Raw genomic sequence first — 26,172 nt, 5'->3', positions numbered from 1 at the left:
GCATACTGGAGTTTCAGAGATAAGCTTTCAAATCCAAAGAGAAGAAAAGAGCATTAACACAAAGGCCAACTCAGAGAGTCCCACTGTTTGGGGGTGCTCTAACACCTTCAGATTACTAAGGAATCATTTGTTGATGGCTTTCAACTTTGGAAACTTAAGCTGGTAAATCCTCTTCTTCATTCTGTCTTTTTTGACTGTATCACCATTTTCATGATCTTCATATAAAAATAATAACAACAAAACAACTTTCATTTATAAAGGTCAAATACTTGTTAAGAACTGTGCTAGGTTTGCAAACTTTACCTCATTTAATCTTAACAACCCATGAAAAGCATCATGTCTACTTTTTCAGCAGCCTTTTAACTTTCTTGGCTGTGCTGGATCTTCGCTGCTGTGGGCAAGCTTCCTCTAACTGTGGCAAGAAGGGGCTGCTCATCGCAGTGGCCGCTCCAGCCGCGGAGCGCAAGCGCTGGGGCGTGTGGGCTGAGTAGTCGTGGCTCACGGGCTTCGCGGCCCCGCAGCACGTGGAGTCTTCCTGGGTCAGAGGTCGACCCCGTGTCCCCTTCACCACTGGGCCACCAAGGAAGTCCCACTGTGTCTACTTTTGAAAGGAAGCCACTCAAGGTAGGGGAGATTAAACTTGTCCACTTGTCCACGCTCACCAGCTAGCACATGCACAGCCAGGATGTGGGTCCCCTGGTTCTGTGTGCAAGCGTACCTCTCATCCTTCCATAATTGAGCCCCACTAAGAAAGGTCATTTATTCAAATATGCTCTAGCTTCAGAACTGTAGAGCTTGAGAAGAGCTTAGAGATAGCATTAAGGTCTTCATTTTATAGACGAGGAAATGGGAGCCCAGCAGGATGAATGATTGATCAAGATGGCAGCAATAGCCACACACAGCTTGGGGCTCCTGACTCCTGGGACAGCATCTTTTCCAAAATACAATCTTGCTAATGGGAACATACTTAAATACATGAGATGACCATATATAAGTCTATTAGGAGCTTTTAAGATTTAGGGGAAAAAAAACTTTTATGTTTAGATATGCTCAGTCCTCAATATGGAAAAGTGAGTGTTTTTCCTTTCACTCAGAACAGAAAATTTTGAATACTTTGACTAGAATTAATCAACATCTGGCAAGGTTCCAAATTCAATTATTTTCATGTACTAAATATAGTTCAATTTAAAATTCCATGATTCAGTCCAACAAACAGTTTCTATCCGGATTGTTCTGGTGTTTCTATTTGTTGCTTGCTTCAATAATCACCTTACTTTATCTCCCTGAAAGTGGTAACTGAAGTGGCTCCCTTGAGATTCTTCATCTTCTCAGGAAGATGAATTCAAAAGCAATCCTGGAAACCCAGGTCAATCAACATTTTCACCACGATTTCCTTCAGGTGTTTTTCCTCTTATTTTTATTTCAACACGTTTAAAATTTATTCAGTGTCTCTTTCCCAAAGTGCTCATGGGTCCTGATGTGGCAATCAGCAATGTCAGATTGTTGAAAGGCTTAGAAAGGCTGTTCATGGCCCAACACTCTTGAAGATCTACATTTCAAGGGATCTATAAAGAGGATGTGTTCACTCAGATCTCATCCTCTGGTTTGATTATTATATGCATTATTATATTGTCATCTATCTCTGGGACAAAAGTGTTAGGAAAAACAAACCTCTCCTCTTGAGTTGTGTTTTCTCTAAAGCAACTTTGTGTTCTATGGCTTTTTTAAAAAACGAGAAAATGGAAAGAAGGGATGAGAGTGGAGTTGTTTTATATGAAGGAACAGGAGGAGGGAAATGAAGTCACACAGGCAGGTGGGTCTGGACAGAGGCACTCGGGGCCAGCAGACTGAGACCTTGACATGCTGAACTGCGGGAATCACTGAAGCTGGATGGGCAGGGAGGCAGTGTGCACCCAGAAGGAAGTGGGGCAAGGCGGAGACCTGACCGGAGAGGAGACAAGAGGCACAGCGGCGGCTGCTCTCGGCAGCCCAGCTCTTACGGTGAGCACCGGCTTAAAAAGAAAGCAGCAGCATCTCAGTAATAGTTAAGTGTGCAAAGAGTATGAGGCAAAGGATAAATGCATTATTATAAAGACTTAACATTAAAAAAAATAAAACATACTTATTTGGCTGTGCCAGGTCTTAGTTGTGGCATTTGGGATCTTTCAGTTGCTATAACTGGGGTCTAGTTCCCTAATCAGAGATCAAACCCAGACCCTTGCAGTGGGAGTGTGAAGCCCTAGTGACTGGGCCCCCAGGAACATTGTTAAGATGCAGCATTGAATGGAGGCAGTCGGCATCTCTAGCACCAAACCAGAAGCTGCCGAGTAATAAGTATGTGCTGTGTCTCCGGTGGGACTGATTCATATGTACGTGTCTTTGAGAATTGCAGCCCTCCCTTTGTATAGACAAATGGAGGTGGGGGAAGCGCATGACTAGAATTTTCTGCAATTATCATTTAGAAACAGAAAGTGGGCAGTAACAGTTGGCCCCTTATTCTAGTTTTGTACATGGGTCAGCATTTGAAGTTCATCAGTTTAATCAAGTGAAGGAAAAGGTTGAATCTTGCTGACAGGGGCCACAGGAGGGGTCCACAGTCTTGATTATATGCAGCATATTTGACGCACATACTTGTTTGCATTTTCTCCCCACCCAGAGTGTCTGGGATCTTTGAGGACAGAGCTGGAGACCTGCATTTGCTTTGCATCCTCAACAGGGCTGGAGGCACAACACAGGCTTAATAAATGCCTCTTTAAAGGGGAAAATAAACCACACAGCCAAAAAAGAAGGCAACATCTAAAAAGACAATATGACATTTAAAGCATAAGTATTCATCGGAAAGACTGATGCCGAAGCTGAAGCTCCAATACTTTGGCCACTTGATGCCAAGAGCCTGATGCTGGGAAAGATTGAAGGCAAGAGGAGAAGGAAGTGGCAGAGGATGAGACGGTTGGATGGCATCATTGACTCCATGGACACGAGTTTAATTCAAACTCTGGGAGATAGTGGAGGACAGAGGAGCCTAGTGTGCTGGGGTTGCAAACAGTCAGGCACAGCTTAGCGACTGAACAACAACAACATTTGAGAAGGAAAGAAAGGGTATTTCTTACTCTCTCCTTGACAGAAAAATGTCCTCAAACTCTCACTTACATACAATAATTTTTCAGAGGTAAGACCACTTAATGGATTGGACCCATGAGAAAACTGTAAATTCCCTGCTCCCCTTTCCAACAGAGGAGTAGGAAGGGGGAGGGGAGAGAATCTGAAAAAGAGTATAAAAGAGTAGACTTCTTTTTCTTCTTTTCATGGTACCCAAGTTGATGGAGGCAGAGAGAAGCAGACAGTGCCAGCCTCATTGAAGACGCACAGCTGGTTCTCCCCAGTGCTCAGAGACATCTTCTGCAAGTATAGAAACACTATGATCCAGATGCTCATAGACAGAATCATCACACAGATCTGGGGCTTTTCCAGCATCACGTAATTTGTTAAATTCCTTCCCAGATATGCCCACATAGCAACTGTCTTTCTATGTTTTGCAGGTCATGTTGTTGTCATAAGTGATTCCTCAGATTTACAGAAGCATTTCTAAAAGTGACCTATGTCTTTGAATTATTATTCATTTCAGAAATGTTCATGGAGTGCCTACTTTCTGCCTAGTACTGTGCCAGTTGTTGAGAAACAAAAAAAATTTTAAGACTGAGTCCTTACCTACAAGTAATTCCAGATGAGTAGGGGAGACAGAGCAACATCAGAGTAACTATTCCATAATGTAGCAAGCATTTGTGATGATCATAAGCATAATCAGGAGCAAAGCCTAATGTGATCTGGGTGGAACAGGGAAGAGAGGAGTCCAGGCAAGACGGTTAAAGCTCTTGATCCCTGAACAGCTTTTTAAAATAGGGTTTTTTTTTTAAATTTTTTCAATTAATTTATTTTTTTTTAGGCTAATTACTTTACATCATTACAGTAGTTTTTGTTATACATTGAAATGAATTAGCCATGGATTTACATGTATTCCCCATCCCAGTCCCCCCTCCCACCTCCCTCTCCACCCGATCCCTCTGGGTCTTCCCAGTGCACCAGGCCCGAGCACTTGTCTCATGCACCCAACCTGGGCTGGTGATCTGTTTCATCCTAGATAATATACATGTTTCAATGCTGTTCTCTTGAAACATCCCACCCTCGCCTTCTCCCAGAGTCCACAAGTCTGTTCTATATATCTGAGTCTCTTTTTCTGTTTTGCATATAGGGTTATCGTTACCATCTTTCTAAAGTCCATATATATGTGTTAGTATACTGTAATGGTCTTTATCTTTCTGGCTTACTTCGCTCTGTATAATGAGCTCCAGTTTCATCCATCTCATTAGAACTGATTCAAATGAATTCTTTTTAATGGCTGAGTAATATTCCATGGTGTATATGTACCACAGCTTCCTCATCCATTCGTCTGCCGATGGGCATCTGGGTTGCTTCCATGTCCTGGCTATTATAAACAGTGCTGCGATGAACATTGGGGTGCATGTGTCTCTTTCAGATCTGGTTTCCTTGGTGTGTATGCTCAGATTAAGGCATTTTTTTAATTAAAAGAGAAAAGGAAGGAAAGGACGAGAGTGGTATCATATTACATGGATGAAATGATTATAAACAAAAGAGAGCATAGGGTAAAAAGCACAGCATGACTTATGCACCAAAGCACAAATATTTCAGGGTTCCCGGGACAATAATTACTGGGTGGGAACAGGAGGAGGACAGAGAGTCAGGTCAAGCCACACACAGAAGATTGCATGAACCACGTGAAGGAGTAGGACTCTTTCCCGTTAGGAGTAGACAATGAAGTAGTCAGTGAAATAGTAGTAGTCAGTGAAGACTTTGAAACAGGTTAATAGTATGATCCAATTTGCTGGGGGTTTTAATGCTTTTTTATTGTGGTAAAAGTCACATACCATAAAACACAGTCTTAACCATATTTAACTGTACATTTCAGGGGCACTGAGCACATTCACATTGCCGCACAACTCTCACCATCACCTCTCTCCCACATTTTTCACCTTCCTAAACTGAGACTCTGTCCCCATTAAACACCAGCTTCCGTTCCCCTTCCCCACCCCAGCCCCTGGCACTTACCAACTGTACTTTCTGAGTCTGTGAATCTGACTGCTCTACACACCTCATATAAGTGGAATCCAACAGTATTTGTCTGCACCTAATGTACAGTGGAATGCACTTTTAAGGCTAATTTATGCCCCACAAACCAATTTGTTTTTAAATAAGCCCCTCTAGAGATTATCAGCGTGTGGAAAGTTTGAAGGGGACAAGAATGGAGGCAGCGAGACTGGCCTCTAAGTAGTGGTTGAGGTTACACATGGTGTGGGTGATGGGCAAAGGGACAGACAAGAGAGACTGGAGGAAAGGTTAAGAGAAAGTGATGGGAACTGGGTGTTAATTTGCAACTAAGGTAGGAGGAGGGAAAAGTCGAGACTTCAGGGTGGGTGCTGAAATCAAGGTTACCGGAGCAGAGGATGGGAGTGGGGTTGAGCTGTTGAGACGGATGCTTGACATGTGTGTGTGGTCGCTCTGGAACGTCTCAGCGGAAGTATTCAGCAGACGGTAAATGGATATGAAGTCTGAGATAAATTCCAGACCAGGGCTGTAACTGGGAGGCAGCCGGCCACTTGTCCTGTGACCCACTGACATTATCCTGCTTGCAAGCGCTGTCCAAACCCACTCTCTCTTGTTGAAAAATGACATGATTGGTTCACGTTGACATGGATACTTGGCTCTTTCGGGGTTTGTGAGACTGGAACACTTTCAAAGAACATAAATGCTTTTCTTTTTTATTTTTGACCATATCCTGTGCCTTGTGGGATCTTAGTTTCCCAACCAGGGATCAAACCTACACCCCCTGCATTGGACGCACAGAGTCTTAACCACTGGGCCACCAGAGAGGTCCTGGAACATAAATTCTGAAAGAAACACCTATTCATTTAAAAACAATGACCTTCTCAGGTACTCTTGAGAAGAGAGCCTAAATATGCAATTACCATGGAACTACCTCTGTTCTCTAAACCTCAGCATCGAGTGTGGCCAATAACGCCTTCACTGACGCCTTAGCTGGACACTGACAGAATCAAGTTGAATAATATGTTTAAATGATCTCAAACAGTAAAAAATACATTTGCTGTTGATACACTTAAAAAATACCAAGAAGTTTCATATTTTTACTTAGGTATCTAGCTACTTATAAATCCTTAATTTTTTTCAGAGACAACATGAGAATATTATATGGAAGAAAACAAAACTAGAAAAAGAAAGAAATCTGCAACAGGTTTATTTTCACACACACAGAGGCCTGTGCTTCATCAGGCAGTCCTCAGGGAATCTCCATTAAGTCATTGGTGACATTGGCTCTGCAAGTAGTAATAGAGTTTGGTTTCTATAACATCGGAGCACTGAACCAACTCAATTTTAAGGGCGAAATGCTAGGAGCTAAGAGGATTTGAAGGATAGGAAAGAGCATAATTAGATGAGCTGCCAGACTAAAATATGAACAGTCATTAGCCGAGAATATAAGGGATGCAAACCTAGAAAGAACGCCCTTTGTCACTGGGAATGGGGTGGCGTTGTTGCCCCAGGTTAAAGCCTCACGGAATAAAGTCAAACCCTTGGCTCCTCTCAATCTCATCATGCACGTCACCACAAAACTTGCCACTCTACAAAACGACCTCACTATTCCAGTTTCCCTCGGAGTCTATAGAGTTTTTATTTACCCATTTCATTTCTGCACTTGTTTTATATACCCAGCCCCTAGTGCCCCTCCTACGTTCTTCAGCATCTGTGTCTTGTTAGCATCCCTTTTAAGCTGCCCTTGGAGTATTTCATAGTGTCCTACAAAAGGCTCTCTCTTTGTGGAGCAAGGATGGGAGAGACAGAATTTTATGGTCAAATAAAAATGGGAAATACTCGATTCTGCACTTCCCTCTTGGAGATTCAAAATGAACATTAGCATACTAAAGGCTCTGCAAAAACAGAAAAACTGCTCAGCCTTTTAAATTGAACATTAAACTTGTTTGATCACAGACCCTTTCTCCTGGAACGGCTATTAACAGCCTCAGAAACCAGTGCTCCAGAGAATCTCCTATGGGAAACAGCCCCAGAGGGTGGGGGAGGAGGGCCTCCCATCACACGTTTATAAGTAGGAACTGGATAAATGTTTTAATACAGGTTTATCTGCCGTTTGTATCCAGAGAACAGAGGAATGATATGAAACCTGAGTTGCAACCCTGAATGTGTAGCATCGAATATATTTCATATTCCACTTCTCTTTTCCTCTTCATGGGTAAAATGGAGTAACGCTGAGACTACAATGAGTCACTCCATAGTCAAATACTCTGGGAAATAACAGATACCATTTATTAAGTGCTTGCTGTGTGCCAGTATTATGCTAAACCTTTAACACATTGCTTTTTAAATTCTCAGAATGATACAGGTTTATGAATTTGAGGACTGAGGCTTAGAGAAAGAAGAAACAACCTAAAATCAACCAGCTAAAAAAATACACCAGGAATACAAAACCAATCTCTTGGCCTCTAGAACACAAGCTCTTAGCCACTGATACCCGCGCTTAGTGGCTTAGGAAAGAGGATACATGATTATTTAGGTATTTTGTATATTGGATTGGTAAAAATTTCATTCAGGTTTTTCAAGAAGATGTTATGAAAATCTTGAACAAATGTTCTGGCTAAACCAATATTTCAGTTTGAAATCCTTCCATGAAATAACTTACCCAAAAAAGCTGTTCTGAGTCACCAAGGGAAGGAAGAGTTAGGTTTTATCTGCCCTTCTTGACAGCGTCTGCTTCCCACCCTGTCTCAGGAGAGGCCGATGCCAAGGGGGAGAAAAGCAGGTGGGGGTGGTAGAATTTGCCATGTGATGATGCTTTAGGCCCCAAGCGCCACCATATCCCCAACATGAAATGAGCAGTGTGTGAACACTGACGCTGACATTTGTGAGAAAAGCGCATTGTTCAAGGAGGCCCAATAAGACACTTTCATTTCAAAGCTCAAAGTATCTCTCATTATCCCATAATATCTGGCTTACAAGGGCCATAAAAAGATTCTTCAGTCCCTCTCATCTCTCCTTGCCAGATCAAATCTATGGTGGGAAGTGTGGGCCAAGCTGGGGTATGTTCTAGCAGTCAGAGTGGAACTAGGAAGGATGAAAGGGTGGTGTTTGTTTTTTTTTAATCCATCAAATAAAATTTATTGAATGTCTTCTCTTCTAGGTCTTACAGATGGTTCAGGAAAAGAATTAAGTGCTAGAGTTTATATTTTTTGGTTTATTGGATTATTGTTTTTAACAATAGGATTATTGAATCTAATTAGATTCCAATTGAGTGCCATGTGACTTGACATATACTCTACTTGACTTTTTGACTCTGTGCTTGGTTACATGACATGCTTCAGCTAATGGAATTTGAGCAGATGTGACTGTCACATCTGAGCAGAATTTTAAAATGAGATTTCCTGCTTTGGCTCTGCTTCCTTTCATATTCCTGCCCTTCACCATAAGGACATTTTATCCTAGAGAAAATATATTTTTTCAACTCAAGTCCTGAAGTGGAAGCCAGCCTAGCCAAGCCTGGTGTGCTCAGGAGAATGAAGAAACGCTGCAGCCTGCCCACAGCCATCAGGCGACACAAGCGAGAGATGAATATTTGCTGTCGTCGGCCGCTGGGGTGCTGAGGCCATTTGTTGCTGCAGCAAAAGCTGACTGATGCTCATACTATTTTGGGAATGCGACAATATGTACATATGTAATATGTCAGGTGGCAAAAGTTCTACGCAGAAAGCTTTAGCAGAGTAAAGTTAAAAGAATAGATTTGGAAGTGGAGCTTGTTATGTTATTAAGGTGGTAAGTGAAGGCTCTACCAGAGTTGCATTTGATCAGAATCTGGACGGAAGGGGAACCAAGCAACATGCAGGTGATTGTAAGAAAAACACTCTGGGCAGAGGGAACATCACAAGTAAAAGTTCTTTTGTGGATGAGGAAGATAAAGGATGAGCATACCTTAAATAATTTTCAGATTCCAATAGGCTTTCCAACTGTGGATTATTTACAATGTCTGTAGATGTGAAGTGGAAGCTGGAAGACACTATAGGGACGGTAGGATTTTATTTCTGGAAAAATCTTGGTGGTTCTCGACTCATAGCTTCATTTTGTAAACAAATTGCAACTCTGGGAAGTAAAGCTACTTGCTTCAAGTCACACAAGCAGGCAGATTTTGGATTAGAACCCATGTTTCCCGACTTTAAATTCAAGAGCATGTGTGTATACAGCCTGGCAACTAATCTGCGAAGAGATAGAACAGTGAGAGGCTGGGAGGCGGCAAGTGATGCTGAATTGGCTGAATTGCCTGAACTGACTAACACAAAACTTGAATTCCCCAAGGCAAAGCTATGTTGGATACCACCCAGTTGTCACCTCTGACCCAGTCATGGTTATTTTTAAGGTAACTGGGCTTTTTTAATTTCTAAAATTTTTCTGGAAGTATATCTGCTTTTCAATGTGCTCGTTTCTGCTGTACATCAAAGTGAATAAGTAACACATATACATTTACCCCCTTATTTCTGGATTTCCTTCATTTTATATTGTTGGACAATCCCCAAATATTTCATCAGCTAGATCCCTACCTCTGCCATCAAAATATATTTCTGGAGAATCAATATATAAATTTAAATCATAAACAAAACTAGAAAAGAGCATTATTGATTCTAAAAATAATCTTGCCACGGGAAAGTCTTTAAAAATATGATATAAAACCCTGAATCATAAAAGAAGCATTGACAGAGTCAATGATATACAAATTTCATACATGCATATCAAAAGAAACTATAGTAAAGGCAGTCAAAATAAAATATAGGGAAAAACATTTGCAATTCAGCTGATGGAAAAAAGAGCTATTTTGTTTAGCATAAAAGAAACTTTTAAATTACCATTAAGAAACTGCTCAGTAATAATAGAAGCAAGGGGCATGAATAGACAATTCTATTTATTCTAAACAATTAAAAAAAAAAACAAAGAAAATGCTCAAAAGCAGATGAAAAAATGCTCATCCTCTCATAATCAAGCAAGAAGAATATTAGAACATTTAAGTATGTTTTTTAATATCTCAATGATGAAACTTAAAAGCCTTAAGACAGTCACTGTTGGGAACAATCAGACAGACACCTTCCCACAAAGTTGGTGGGAGAAGCAAGTAGCAGAATCATTTGGTAGAAATCCCTGGCACAACCCATAAAAATGTAAAAGACATATTCTTGTGGCCCAGAAACGCCGCACATAAGAATATGGACTTGAGTATTCATTCTTTGAGTGAATACTTAGCGAGCATTTTCTATGTACAAGGTTCTACACTTTGAGCTTGCGTGCTAAGTCACTGCAGAACTGTCCGACTGCGTGGCCCTGTGGGCTGTAGGCCACCAGACTCTTCTGCCACGTGGTTCTCCAGGCAGGAATACTGAACTGGGTTACCTTTCCCTTCTCCAGGGGATCCTCCTAACCCAGGGATCAAACCCAGGTCTCTTAAGTCTGCTGCATTGGCTGGCTCGCTCTTTACCTCTAAGGCCACCTGGGAAGTGACTGGGAGCTTAGGGCCAGTGATGAACAAGAAAGTGTGATGAGATCCGTCAGAGGATGAGGGTTTGCCATGCAAGGAAACTGTTGGGAGTTTGTACTAATGTAACAGGGCTTTCCTAGTGGCTTGGCAGTAAAGAATCCACCTGCAGTGCAGGAGACCTGGTTGGATCCCTGAATTGGAAAGATCCCCTGGAGAAGGAAATGGCAACCCACTCCAGTATTCTTGCCTGGGAAATCCCATAAACAGAGGAGCCTGGCGGGCTGTGGTCCATGGGGCTGCGAAGGGTCGGACACAGCTGGGTGCCTAAAGCACCATCACACTAAGGAAATGGGAGTGAGGAAGCCTGACTTTAGTTTTGGCTTTGCGGCCAAAGCTATGTTGTCACATGGTACCTTGGTTTTCCTTTCAGTGAAAACAAAAGGATCTCAGTAGATTATAGCTTGGGTCCTATTTACTTACCTCTTGAATGTTTATGACTTAAAAGTCCCCTCTGAGGTTTAAAGGAGAGCCCATCTTTAGCAAATAAGAGTGGGTGTCCTGGTCTTTCTGCAATCCTAGACTTGTCAGAATCACGGGACTTCTGCTTCACCATGGAGTGCCTTTTGAATGATCTCTTTAAGAGCAGAAATTCTACTCGATGGCAAATGACTTAAAACACTATGGTAAAAAAAAAAAATGCATTATGACCACAACACAAAAATGACACCTATTTTTAAAATAGCACAATATACAACACACATTTCTTATTTGCTCTTAATGTCTGTTTCACTCACCTTAGTCATTGTCATAACTGTGTCAGGACTCAGTGATGAGGATTATTCCAGTGGAAACCTCTCCAAAGTGCTGTTCTAAACCTGTTGCTAGCTCCTGGTCACAGAATTGTTTGTTTCCTTTCTGAAGCCTCATTTTTAAAGTTTGATTCCGGCTAATTTTGCCCCTGAATTTTAGTTCCTTGAGAAGAGACTTCTAGCATCTGTTCACAGTGTAACCTTTATTCCAAACTGTTCTCATCCACAGAACAAAGTACATCTTGCCATTTGGCCAGCAGATGGTCACAGCATTAGGAAGCAACCTTTTTCCACATCAACTTGCTTCTCTCATCATCACAGTCCTGACACTCTCCTTATCAGGTGAAGATCCCAGAGCTCAGACCCTTCGTACCAGGACAGGAGCCTCAAAGTCCACAGGGGCTCTGTACAAGTTGTTTTTTTTTGGTGTTGTTGTTCACATCTATTTCATTTTTCATCTCTCTTTTTTTCATACAAATTATCCTTTTTGTTCAGTAGGTTGCATCCCCAGTGATTAGATTTCTTGCTCCATTAATTATGATTCATAAACCATCCCTGTCTATTAAGATCATTTCCTTTGACACTCAAATTTCCTTTGTGTTCCAGTAGGGAACTAGTCAAGAAAACATTGGACAGTCATGCAAATTTACTATTACCTTTGAGGTTTTAAAGGATGTGCTCAAAGTACAGGGTATTATTGTCATCAATTGACAAGAGTATTTTAAGCCTAGAGAAATTAATTTTTTAATAATAAATTTGTTGGTTGTTATTGTACCAGCCTTTGTAAATATCTTCAGTTGTGCTTTATTCATCATGAAAATTATTTTGGTGATATAAGGAATGTTTGGTAGGACAAATGCATAGGTGACTGGAATGATTTCTACCATTTCTTAATAAGAACATTCTGCCCACTCATAAATCAATTTCTTATTTTAACAAAAATGAAAACTAAATTTCAGTTTTACACTTTTTTAAATTCCCCTACATATTATTTTCTGATAAAAAAAATCCACACATTTTTTTCTTCATCTTAGAAATAAAGCTATCAACACTGAATTAAATTCATCAACATTTAAAAACATTTCATTGCTTCTGTCAAACTTATCATTTGGAAGAATCATAAATAAAGAAAAATAAAATTTCCTTCCTCCATCTTTTCCAACTTACTGTGCACTCACTTTTATCATCTGTTATATTCTGGCATAACTGGACAATTGTCCTTTAAGATAAAAGTATATTCTTTTTTTTCTTGGTGCCAGTTAAATATAGGTCTGTAAACAAGGTAACTTGGTTTTTATCAATTTTGGAATTCCATAAATGAAGCTATATATTCTCTTATTTCTGGCTCCTCCTTTTCTTTGGCCATACTCCATGGCATGTAAGACCTTAGTTCCCTGACCAAGAATGAACCTGTGCCCCCTGCATTGGAAACGCAGAGTCTTCACCACTGGAATGCCAGAGAAGTCCCTCTGGCTCCTTTCATGAACATTTGTTTCTGTAAGGTTCACATATGTTGCCCATCACTGAAATTGATTCATTTCCATTATATTCACTGTGTAACTATACCAACATTTTATCTATTCTGCTGTTGATGACATTTAGGCTGTCTTTAGTTTTTGGCATTTAGGATTAGTGCATATACAGCTGAGCTTCTCCAGGTTATACATAGAAGTAGAATTGCTGGGCCATGAGTATGTGCATCTTCAACTTTACTAGGTTAGGCTAAATTGTTTTGCTAAGTGTTCATAGCATGTGAACTCTTGCCAGGAGTGTATTACAGTTCCCATTGCTCCACACTCTCAACATTTAATGTTATCAAACTTTAACTTGAATTTTAAAATGCAGTAGCACTGTTATAACCGCTATGACAACCTGAGTCCTGGAGCAGCCAGGCTCTGTGATACTCACCTCTAAGATCACCCCTTGCCCTCACTAGAAAACTCTGCCTCCCTTCTCTCATCCCTGCTTCCTCAGCAAGCTCGATCCCTGTCTCCCACCACCCTGGGCCACCCTCTGTCCTGACCCTCACTCTTTCTCTTCCCCCTTTTCTCTCTTCTCCCTGCCCTAACTATTGTTCCTAGAAGCTTCTCTTCCATTGAACCATCTTTTTCAATTAGCTCCTTTGCCTGACTTCATCTCATTTCAGCAGCTACTATTTATTGTACCCATTATAGGCTTTGTCTTAATTTTAAGAGGCAGGTAAGTAGAGCCCTTTCATGTCTCCCAGAGTGTCTCTGGATTAGAGACACCAATCATGCTGATATCGCTCATGTTCACTACCCTTCTAGGGGAATAGCCTCTGCCCACAACTCCTTGGACTATTGTGGGATTTGAATTATGGACTCATATGATTCCTTCTGTAGTCACAGCCCATTTAACCAAGTGTGGTAGTTGACCTAAGGTCAGTCAGTCCATGAATAGGGCTTCATGACCTGGCTCTGTAAGGAAAGATGAACCAGGCCAATTTGATTCTTTCTCTTTGGAATTGCAGTAGGAAAAAATGAGCTGAAAATGGGGATTTTATCAGCAGAAACAGGATATGAAAGGTGTAGAGTGTATAAAAGCCATGGTGGTTCATGTGCAAAGCAGAGAGATGGGGAAGCAGAAATAATAAATAAGCAGATATTATACAAAAAAAAGAAGAGGGTAAAAGCGATTGGTAGCAGGCCATTAAGAAGTAGACACGAACTATAGAGCCCAACTATAGGAACACGTGACCTAGGCCTGTGTTCCCAGGACCCCTTGGACCTGGTTCCTGTTCTTATGAGACTGGGCTGTGATTATAAGCCTGGATGACTATGAAGAATGTCTCTTGACTTTGGCCCCATCTACAGCCCTCTGTTAAACCTTTTCATTACTTAAGGTAAGTTGAGAAATTTCCCACTGGGTGCTACAAGCAAACAGCTGATTTAGGAAAACTCTAGTTGTATTCTTGTGTGGGACTCTTAACTGATGGCGCCCCTCAGTAGGCCCCTGGCCGTCAGTGGAGGCTGACCTTCCAGGGCCCCTCTGCATGACCCGTTTGCTCTTATAACTCACATTTGTCTCCCAGCACAGAAGGTTGTCATGCACGGTTTGTTAAGGTGGCCACTGGCTGTTAGGCTTTTACATTTTTATCCATAATTTTTATCAAGAGAAACTATTTTTACTTAAAACACTACCAGGAAGGATGTAGCACCGCATGTTCTCAAATGGGAGTATTTGTGTCTTCACACCTCTCGATGAAGGGCATCCTTGAAGCCAAAGGATAAAAATACAACAGCGAAGATAAGACATGGTAAAAATAAACACTTACAACATGTGATCCTGAGGGGAGAACAAGGATGGCTGCTTTTAAATTAACATGCACCAGACTGGAATAATGGTTTTAGATGTAAAATTCCAGCCCCTCCTTGGTTTTAATCCAAAATAAGCATTCTCTAGATTAGTTTACTAGGACTTTTCCAAATGTCTCCATTCTGAAACTATGCCTTCTCATTGGTAACTCTGTTGTCACAGACGAATTAGCCACCGAACTTTAATAATTCTATGGGAGGAGATCTTTAGGCACAGATTTGATCAGCCAATAAAACAGAATTATACAAGCACAGAAGCTGTTCTATACTTGAGAAGGGATCAAGAGTTCAGCAAATGAGCAAGACTTCCCTGGCAGTCCAGTGGTTAAGACTCTGAGCTTCCACTACAGGGGTCATGGGTTCAGGAAACTAAGATCCAACATTCCATCCAAGGACTCCGCTCTCCTCTGACCAAAAAAAGGAAAACTCTTTAGAGTTCAACAAATGAGGAAACAGGGTCATTCAGTTAAAGTGACTTACCTGGGATCACATAGCTCTAAAGGAGTCAGGACCAAAACATACATATTGTTTCCCTTTTCTCCAGGGCTTGGGTCATATATTTATAAATTTTTTCCAAAAACAAATTAATAAGCTTCTGCCAAATCTTTAACTGTCCTGCCAGTTTGAATAGTAGGGTAGAGAGTCATTATGAAGTATATCTCAACATCACAGTCCTCCAGTGGTTGACAATAGCTATGACTCTGCATGATATGGAAGGCAAGTAGCTGATGTAAAAACAGAGCAAACGCAAATCCAGGGAGGCATTCAGATAAGGCCGAGAGGCATGAATGAGAGAAAAAAAATGCCACCAGGGAAGGGGAAGAGTTGCACACACATGATTCGGCCTACTTACTAATTTTTCTTAGGCCTTCTGTTGGCTGTACTCGAGTCAGTCTAATTTTCACTATATGCTAATAGAAAAAAAAATAGATGATGTAATTATAGAGGCACATGATTTTTTAAGATGTGGATGATGAAATTAGGAAAACCAAAATAAAATCCAAGTTTTGTGTTTCAGGAGATATACAGAGAAATGAGAAAACATTCTTATTATAGAAGATCAAGAAAAGAATAAAGGAAAATAGTGTATAATCATTGGAAGGAGGAGGGATTTTCTTAATGCTTTAAAAAAAACTTTTTATTTTATTTTGAAAAACAGAAATTCGGGCACCTTGGGAAGATGAACAGGAAGCTTCCTTGCATAAGAAAGGCAAAATTCAGATTTCACACAGATACCCAGAGTAACCTTTTCAAAATGCAAATCTGACAATGTCTCTATTGTCCCCTACGGTTGTTAAAGACCAAAATCCTGTTCACAAGTGCAAGGCTTTGCCTCCCATGGTCCCTATGTGCCTCTGTAGCCCCCTATTCGTATCCATCAGTTTCCTTCCTCTATCAGTGTTTGCCTCCAAGCCATGCTGAGCATTCTGGCCCTTCCTCAATGCATGAAGAACCACATCCCGTCTCACCCCAGGGCCTTTGTATATGCTCTCTCCTCTCCCGTAACACTCCTCCCTCCACCTGGCCTCTCGCCCTCACCTATGTGACCTCTCGCCCTCGCCTGCCTGACCTCTCGCCCTCACCTATGTGACCTCTCGCCCTCGCCTGCCTGACCTCTCGCCCTCACCTATGTGACCTCTCGCCCTTGCCTGCCAGCTCTCACTCATCCACATCTCAGCCAACACAGCGGTTTGCCAGCAAAGACTTCCCTCTGCTGTACACAGCTTTTCAGCTTGATGCTGTTGAGCATTTTCTTCATTTATTGCCTTTGTTTTGGTGACAAGTCCAAAAAATTGCCAAGACCAACGTCAAGGAGGTTATTCTCTATGTTTTCTTTTAGGATTTTTATAGTTTCCTTCAAAAGAAATGCATGCTAATGGAGAAATCACAATTAAAAAAAAATTTTATGACGAACTCAGTTGGTAAAGAATCTGCCTGCAAGTAGGAGACCCGGATTCGATCCCTGGGTCAGGAAGATCTCCTGGAGAAGGAAATGGCAACCCACTCCAGTATTCTTGCCTGGAAAATACCATGGACAGAGTAGCTTGGAGGGCTATAGTCCATGGGGTCGCAAAAAGTCAGACACAACTGAGCATGCATGCATGAATTTTGAATTACCCATTGCTGTCTTTTAAATAATAAAAATCTGATTGCAAATTTCATGAAAGGGAATTAAATTTTTTTAAGATTTACTGAATAGCAGTATTTGTATAGATCTGCCTCTTATGTTGCAGAACATAATGTAACAGACAATTTGGTTGTTATTTTAAAATATGTAATGGTATACTGAACTACATGAGAAGTTTTCTTTTTTAAATGGAATTACTTCTTTTAAAACTCACCCCACAATACATCTTTGGCCTCTAGTGGACCTTACAAAGCCTCAGGCTACAGCACTCACTCAGTCTTGACAGAGGAGGAAACATAAGAAGCTGGTGGGGGTCAAGGCAGAAAGTCTGAGCAAAGATGGTGTTACTTCTGTCAACGCCAGCTCATCACTGTGCTTGTGGGTGAGGATTAAGGTGACAGGGGAAATGGTCTCAGGCAAGTCCTACATTTAAAAGTGCTATTAAGACACTATTAAAAAGGAAAAGAGGTTTGTTTTTAACATTTAACTTGTCTGATTGTGTAGTTCTTTGATCGAAGGCTTTAGCATTTCATAATAAGTATGTTTTTCAATGACTTGTGACACCCAAAATGTAACAATTTCCCCCTGGAGAAGTCAATTTAAACTTCATTTTGAGCATATTCTATATCCAGGTATCTGGGATACTAGAATTGATTTTTAAAAAATAATTAACTCTAGCTCTTATTATGGTAGCCCCAACTCTTAAGTCTTAATCCTAGGTAATGGCAAGTCAACTCTTTTCAAACTATAAATTGAAACTTCTCCTCTCAGCTCCCCCTTAACTTAGTAAAAAACAATGCCAAGATGTTAATTTCCTTGGATATTGTTATGAAGAAATATTATGATAAAAGAACCTTAAAGGAAAATAATCTCTTTTTCTAGGTGGCTAGCTTTTTTCCCCTGAAATAGAAGTAAAGACACTGGGGCAATAAAATATTTCTCTAAAAATACTCTACACAAATCATAAACTTTGTGAGGTAAAAGAAACTTATATATTGTCTAGGCCAAACTTTTGATTTTCATGTAATAAAAGTTCAGAAATCTAGAACACTAGCCCCTTCCCTGGGCTTCTAAGCAAGTGGTTCTTGCATTATATTATGCATTGTACAATTCTTCCCATAAAATTATTCATCAATTGTAGCCTGAATTATTGCTTTTTGAGTTGGGGCACTTTTGTGACAGGATGGCTAAGTGGATCATGAGATGAGTTCCTTCCTGCTAGATTCACTTACGTAAAAGTGCTGATTGAAGCTCAAAAAACAAAAGTGATTATTAAAAGACACAAAGTAGCTCTAGAAGGGAAAGCCTTGGATAGACCCCAGGAGGTACTATGTTAAAGGACAGAAGAGAAAAAAGCCAGGGTCTTTAAAGCTGAGTAAGAGAACCAGTGACAACGTGAGGGTTGGAAGTTACCCAGCTTCCATGGTAGAGGCAGTCAAGGAAGAGAAGTGAGGAAAACTAGTATAAAACAAGTCTGTACAGAAAGAGAGGGAAAAGAAGGGAAGAAGGCAGGAAAGATTCAAGAACAGCTAAACCATGGGTGCCAAGAAAACATTAGAAAGTGCAAAGGACTTGATTGTTTTATCCATGTACGAAAAACAGACTGCAAATGTAAAGTTATTAAGTCAGAAAAGAGATTAATGACGGATGAAATGAGGTTCTAGAGGGAAAAGGAGGCGATCCCATCCTGGAAGAAGGATCATGGCTTCTCTGGGGCAGGAAGGAGAGGTAGGGAGGAGATGGCTCACCAAAGAGCCTGGGTCTCAGGAAACAAACTAGTGGATGAGGGCATCTGCCTAGAGGGAGCAGAGGGTCCAAGGGGTGGCAAATGGATACAATCACCACTAGAGTCTGCTTGTTTTTTATGGAGAAGATTCATGTATTTGCAGAAGCTGGACTCCATAATGACAATAGATTACTTTTACGAATCATTTTTACACACACTGTTTCCTCTGGAGTAGAGTTGCTACCACCAGGGTTTTCAGAGCAGCTGCTCCTGCTTGAACCACATAGTCTCAAGATGAGATTCCTACTGATTTGACAGTGGGCTTGATGGAGGGGAAGGAGAGAACTAAGACTGATGTGTACACAAATGACGCCAAGAACAGGAGAAGCAGCTTGTGTTCCAGCATTTCACACACTGATTTATTGGAATCAGGGTATCAAGAATCTGGCTTTGACAAGATTTGATGGTGTCGGGACCCCTAAGAAAACCCCAACTCTTTTGTTACTTGTGTGCACATCCAAGGTAGCGTAGTGGAGGAGGGAGGAGGAGAGAGGTGAAGAGAAAGAACCATTCAGATCCCACCCCACTCTCCCCAACACTTTTGTGCTTTCATGCCTATATAGTACAGTTTCCTACTCAGAACATATCTGAGAAGGTGGCTGGATGGCTTTTAAAGATCAGAGTGGATGCAAATTAGGAACTGCTAAACCAATAAACATCTTTTAGATTTACGTTTTTTAAAGAAATGAAGGTCCTTCATAGAGCCAACCACTTAGTCCTTTGCAAATGTAGACCAGTTTGGTCAAAAGTTAATTAAATCTTCAAAGCATTTTCTGGAAGGAAAACATGAGCTGCTTTTCAAACATCCTAAACATTGGGGGAGCTTGTGCCAAGATGGTGCTTGAAGATTTTTCTAAAACTTGAATTTAAAATGTAGTCTTTCACAAACTGTGTTAAGTACCAATCCTGGGGCAGTACCAGCCTCCAGTAGTTCTAATTCTTTATGGAACACAACCTCACTGCTGGTGAACATTTTATTTATGTCAACTGAAATGTTTTAGCCCATGTAATTTTCACCAGCTGCAAAAAAGAAGAGCTGAGGGGTTTTAACTGGCAGTCTTGGTAACAGTGCAGGTACATTCTGACTTTCTGCTCTACATAAAGGGAGAATTGTAGACCAAAACAAAGGAGATTCCAATTAGGTCAGAGTGCTGCTAAAGCAGAAGAGGACACTGCTTCCATCTGAGACACCCCGCTGAGGTCCTCATCATTTAAAGAGGTTTTGGAGAGAAACAGAAACACGCAGCGTGATGACAGAAACATGCATTCAGAGCTTTGGCGCGCTGGGTCTTACTTTTAATTTCTTCTCCACACCATAAGCTTCCTACAGCTAGAGTTGTTTCTTTTCAGAAAAAGTATTTCACATCGCCTCTGGGCTTTCTCTCGCGTGTAAGCTCCTACAAACAAACATGATGTCGCCCCAGGGTTCTTACCTTCCCACTCCTACCTCCTACCCTTTTGCCTCATGAACTTATTCTTCCTGCGGCAGAGAGAGCTAACTCGACAACGGTTTGTCCACTGCATCCGTGTTATAGGGGTTTTCCCAGTGACTCAGATGGTAAAGACTCTGTCTGCCACACAGGAGACCCAGGTTGGATCCCTGGGTCGGAAAGATCCCCTGGAGACCGGAATGGCTACTGACTGCACGATTCTTGCCTGGAGAGTCCCATGGACAGAGGAGCCTGGCGGGCTACTTTCGTGGGTTCGCAGAGTCGGGCTGAGCGACTGACACACTTCCAAGTCACAGACTGGTTTCTGGGAGGCGGCCGCCTAACCAAGGATTGCGTTTCCAGGCTGCCCTCATTTCCAGGTGGGAAAGCATGAGAGGCTCTCGCCTCTTAGATGTGAGAGCTAGTGCTGTGCGTCATTGATGCTCAAGGAAGTGACGTGTGACGGAGATACGGAAGTGCGCGTCCGCCATCTTGTTTTTCCCATCCTTCAGCGGGATGCAGAATGTTCCAAGGTCCTCGGTGGAGCTACAGCGCCAAGATGTGAGAATCCTGGGTCCCTGAATTACCATGTGGAAGAAAACCACCAGCTAATCAGGACCATTCACACCGGGCTTATTTACATGCCAGAAATAAGTTTATTGTATGCGACATCACTAAACCCTTCGGGGTTCACTGGTTATACCAGCGAGAGCGACCTTAACTAAATATGTGTTAATCACGCTCATTTCTCTTTTCTCTGTTAATGTGTTTCTTCTGCTTGGAAGGCTATTTCCCTTTTCTCTTTGTGCCAGATACTGTTTGAGGTATAAAGGTGAGCACAGTAGCCAGTTTTCATGGAGCATGAGTATAACAGACTACAACATATCCTTCAAAGAAAAATTTAATGTCTCTTGCCCCTGATTTTCCCTGATCGTCCCCTCTTTCTTCACCCCTTAAGCAATATTAATTGTCCACATATTTGTGTTCTAGTAGAAATCAAGATTGATTACAAATTGTACAGTTTAGTGATTTATAATGTATTTGCAAAGGAAACCATTATCACTATCTAATTCCAGAACACTTTCACCACCCCCAAAAGAAACCTGTACTGATCCCACTCTCAGCCTAGTGCCTGGCAACCACTGATCTACTTTAAGTCTCTATGATTTGCCTATTCTGAGAAACAAAAAGTTTGTATTGATAAATCCTTCCTGCATCTTCACAGTTGTTTAAGTCCATCACTCTGTGATGCTCTACTGTGTTTTTACTCCTTCCACTTTGTGCCAATCCCTTTCTGTCCTTTTTGCAGCTACACCACCATTGCCATTTGGTGTGGTGTTTTCCCTCCCTGTCACTATAATCTAGCTAAAACGGAAAAAAAGAAGAGGAAAGAAAGAAAATAGAACATCCACGTAGAGCCAATCCTCATCATTCCTCCTCATAAAGGAAAATACTGATTTTGGAACCATCTTCTCTTTAATATGAAAGATTCTTAGTGGAGGAAAAGGTGACTAAAATTGCCCAGAGAGCTTGCATTACGGAAGAGGGTAGAGGGGAAGGAGAGGAGCAGGAAAAGGCAACCATGAGGCTCCCATCCCTTCATGCAGTACAACATGCTGGCACTCTCTAATACAGTTTCATTTATTCATTCACTCACTCCTTCAACCCACAAACCTTGTCGAAGTCCTAACTGAGTGCCAGGCATGGCAACCCCCCATCCTGATCCATTAGCACTCTTCTCACAACCCACTCTTTTGCCAAATTAGCAGTTCTGTGAAGTCTTTAGAAAAGTCAAGTCCATTTGTCCGGAAAGAAAAAAAACAATAAAGGAAATTGTGTTATAAAAGATCTTCGGCAGGACGGTCCCCCAACGAACCCCCTGGAACGCAGCCTCCGACCACTAGGGAACCAGGAGGGGGCGCCCGACTCACAGGAAGCGTGGCGTGTTTACACTCAGGCTCAGAAGGCCCGTGAATGAGTCCACTTCCATCCCTTCTCCGGCCTCGCCGCTTCTGGAGATTTCAGGGAAATGCTGGATGTGCACTGATGCTGCTGCTGAGTCGCTTCAGTCGTGTCTGACTCTGTGCAACCGTGTAGACGGCAGCCCACCAGGCTCCGCCGTCCCTGGGACTCTCCAGGCAGGGACACTGGAGTGGGTGGCCATTTCCTTCTCCAGTGCATGAAAGTGAGAAGTGAAAGTGAAGTCGCTCAGTCGTGTCCGACTCTTCGCGACCCCAGGGACTGCAGCCCACCAGGCTTCTCTGTCCATGGAATTTTCCAGGCAAGCGTACTGGAGTGGGTTGCCATTGCCTTCTCCTGGATGTGCACAAAACCAGTGGTTTTCATCCTTAATGGGAGCAACAGTCGGTGTGACCTAAAGGAATCAATAGCACTGAAGATTTAAAACACCCTCACCACTCTCTCATGCCCTGAAATCGGGCGTCTACATGTGAAGGACGTGCCATGACCATCAATCACACACAACTTCTCCGAAGTGTGACCTGACTCTTAACCTTACCTTTGGATGTCTTTTGACCTTCTTGGCCCTGCCCATCACCACTGAGACTGATAGCCCCCTTCCTCATTCAGAATCCTTTCTGGTTGGCTTCCTGCCTTCTCCAGTGTTTCCCAGCAGGCTCTCCTGGAGGCCCATGTCTGTCCTTCCCTCAAATCTCACTGCTCTTAAATTTCTGTCCCTGCCTCTCCATCACTCTGGAGACTTCATTTATTCCTACAGTTTGAGCCTTATTCTTTATGCTGATGGTACTAAAGCCCTAATTCCACACCAGCTTTGTCTCCTGAGTTCTAGACTCATTGATCCAATTTCCCACTTGGTCATCTCCACAGACTTTCATCTCAATAGATCTAAAACTGAGGGTGTCATCTTTCCACTCCTATTCCCAGACCTGCTCCTCCTGACGGGTCTAATTCAATAAATAGCACTGCAGCCACACAGGTGTCCAAAAGGAAACCACCTATCTTCAAGTCTTCCTTGCCTCCTACAGTGGCACCCAATCAAGTTAGCGTACCCTTGGTCCTGTCTCCTTTCAAAGAATCTGTCCTCTAAGGCTTGCCCCTACCTGCACTGCTACTGCCTCCATCAAGCATCACCCGCTGTCATCTGCATTCCTGCAGCAGCCTCCTAGCGGCTCTTCTTGTCTCCTTTCACTGCACTGTAATCTGTCCTGCACAATGATGCCAGGCCAGGCGCCCCATAGCACCCTTCTAACCATGGCAGTCCTTTCCATACCCCCTGCATACAGTATAAAAATGCACCCAGGATTTGTTCTAGTGACGTGTTGTGAAGTCAACAGATAAGGAGACAAAGCTTGCAGGATCACACAGGAAGCACCAGGGTTGGCAGGAGACAAAGTAGGTAAGCAGGCCAGAGACACTGTGGGGGGCTTAGCAGGAAGGCACAGGCATGGCGGGGACCGTGCACTAAGCTGGCTTATGACTGGCCCCCTGGATAATGTTGGTGAGTTCTGTGGAGGCAGTGCCTTCTTGTCTGGTACTTGAACCTGGGGTGATACAGGGCAGGGGGAGTGTTGGCTCAGTGTTTGAGTGCTTGATAAAGGGAATGTTTGGGGTATAGGCTCTGGGTTGGTTGGTTTCATAACAAAGGAGTGCTTTTTGTTTGCCCTCTCTAGGAGTTAACTCCTAGAGGGGCAGTCCCTTCTGGGGTCCACGAGACTCCCAAAATATCATAGTATCACACAGTACAGGAAAAAAGAAAAAAGAACATGGTTAACACACAAAGACAGACAGATACACACAGGCACACATATATTCCCAAACACTTCAGATGGGGAATAGGCAACAGGAAGCAATGAAAGGGTTTTAAGCCAGAGAATGGCATGATCAGATTTGCTACTTTTGGCCTTTGGAATAAAGTCAGGCTAACATTTCCAATCTTATCCATTTATTGTGTTCTCTTTCCAGTATATATTTTGTATATTCTTTCTAGTATGCTCTGCTTTCCTTTGCCTATAGGATTTTGCATATAAAGTTGTTCCCTTTGTCTGAAATGCCACTTTCATCCCTCTTTGCCTAATGCCGGAGCTTCCTTCCAGACTGAGCTCAGATGTCATCTCTCGCTGAAAAATCTCCGCTCCCCACAGGGATGCACTGTTTCCAGTCTAGGTCCTCCAACATCACCGAGCACATCCTGAGCTGCAGTGGCCTGGTGTTGTCCTTTGCTGAACTTGACTGCAACTTCCTTGCAGGCACAGAATGTGCCTTAATCATCTCTGAGTCTCCAGAGCCTGGCCCGGACTATAGCAAGCACCCTATAAATGTTTATGTAATTTGTAAGTAAACGGATGACTGATTAGGGAAATGTTCTTTAAAAAAATTTTTAAAAATCATTCTTTATTTGGCTGTACCAGGTCTTAGCTGGGCATATAGGATCTTTAGTGACTTGTGAACTCTTAGCTGTAGCATGCAGGATCTTAGTTCCCTAACAAGGGTTTGAACCCGGACCCCCTCAATTGAGGGTGCAGAGTCTTAGCCACTGGACCAGGGAAGTCCTAGGGAAATGTTCTTATAATTAGAACTAATTTCATCACAGCAGAGAGCCACCTTCTCTATGAAGACTTTTATTTGATCCCCAGTAAGGGGTGGGCTTCCTAACTCAGAGGTCTTGCCTACACATATCTCCACTGGAACAAGAACCACATCACACATCACATGGTCTCTACCATAAATTCTTAGATGGTAGGAGTCTTGTTTTGTTTTTAAATTTCTAAAGAGTGTTGGGCACATAGTAAAAATTCAATAAATAATCTCTTTAAAACTGAAAATTAAAATAAGCTATGGAAACAATGCCAAGATTATCTTACACTATTCCAAAAGGAAATAGTATTTTAATCAAGCCATCCTTATGGACATAATTTTGCTTTCCTAATTTAAAGCCATCACTCCACTTTCTGTTCCTAAGATGATATATGTCCCATAGGAAACAACCAAACACGTTAACAGCAGAGGCACAGAAGTCACCAATTATGCTTGTTGTTTTCAGAGTCTTATCTTCTTCTTTCATATGCCAACTAATTAAGGCTGTAAAACAAGTAAGGTCTCCAAGTGTTCAAATGTCCCAACGTGCCACCATATTTTAATCCCCCTGTACTTTCTCAATTTTCAACATCCATACTTCAAAAATCTTAAAGTACAAAGATATTCTAAACCAATGAAGGAGTTTAGTTTCTATTAGGAAAGCAATAAATATACCTTTATCGTTGATAAGAAAATTGAAAAAAAAAAGATGCATACAAACCATGATTTAGACACCAAATTTCTGAGAATTCTTTTGGGAAAGAATATCTGGATTCCAGTTAGAAGAAGAGAAAGAAGAAAGCAAACAGATTCTATTGGATTGGCCAAAAAGTTTGTTCATTTACTCAGTGACTATATTGTTCAATAAAGTTCTTGGTGAAAATGAAAAATGTGTCTTTTATTTGTACTTAAAACCAAATGAACTTTTTGGACAACCAATAAAATCCACCCCAATTCCACCTGTCAAGTCTCTGTATGGTTAGGATAGAGTTTCCACAATATGAATATATTAAACATATTTTGCTTATGACAGCTATAAATGAGAATTATACCCTAATTAAAAAATAGACAATAATAAAATAATTAAAAAACCAGTGACAGTGCATGTCCAAATTGTGACTCACTGCAAATGAATGACTCTTTCAAGTTTCAGAATTTAATGCTTTCTTAGTTACATAAAACATAGGCAAGACCTTGGTGATTTACCCAATCCAAGGGCTAGGTGACAATGAGATATATATGGCTTATAAACTGGCCATTACTTCTTGGCTGACCTTCCATCCTACTAAAAGATGTGATTTCCCTACGGTGGCCAGCACTAAATCTGATCGACTGACCATCCCCAACAGCCTGGAGTTTCTCTCTCACAGGGTTTGTCTGACTTTTCTCTGTTTCCAGTGTATCATCCTTGCTCTAACTAGCTCTCTTAAATGCTGTTGGCCCCCAACCTCTTCTTACTGAATGACTGGCTGTTTTTATCTAGTCAGTTACGCTGAAAGTCCATGAGGCAAGATC

General features: G+C 41.8%; 1 protein-coding gene across 1 annotated transcript in view; it reads right to left on the bottom strand.

The window, feature by feature from the left end:
- Positions 1-26,172, bottom strand: part of LOC110128392 (uncharacterized) — a 323,980-nt gene that overhangs the window by 95,744 nt on the left and 202,064 nt on the right. The window contains exon 5 of the mRNA XM_070450232.1: positions 11,096-11,293. The gene's annotated coding sequence lies outside the window, so the exon portion shown is untranslated. The remainder of the gene's footprint in view (positions 1-11,095; positions 11,294-26,172) is intronic.

Source organism: Odocoileus virginianus, chromosome 19, assembly GCF_023699985.2.
Source record: "Odocoileus virginianus isolate 20LAN1187 ecotype Illinois chromosome 19, Ovbor_1.2, whole genome shotgun sequence".
NCBI classification, from domain to species: Eukaryota; Metazoa; Chordata; class Mammalia; order Artiodactyla; family Cervidae; genus Odocoileus; species Odocoileus virginianus.
The sequence above is the reverse complement of the archived record's forward strand: the minus strand, read 5'-3'. Positions and strand labels throughout refer to the sequence as shown.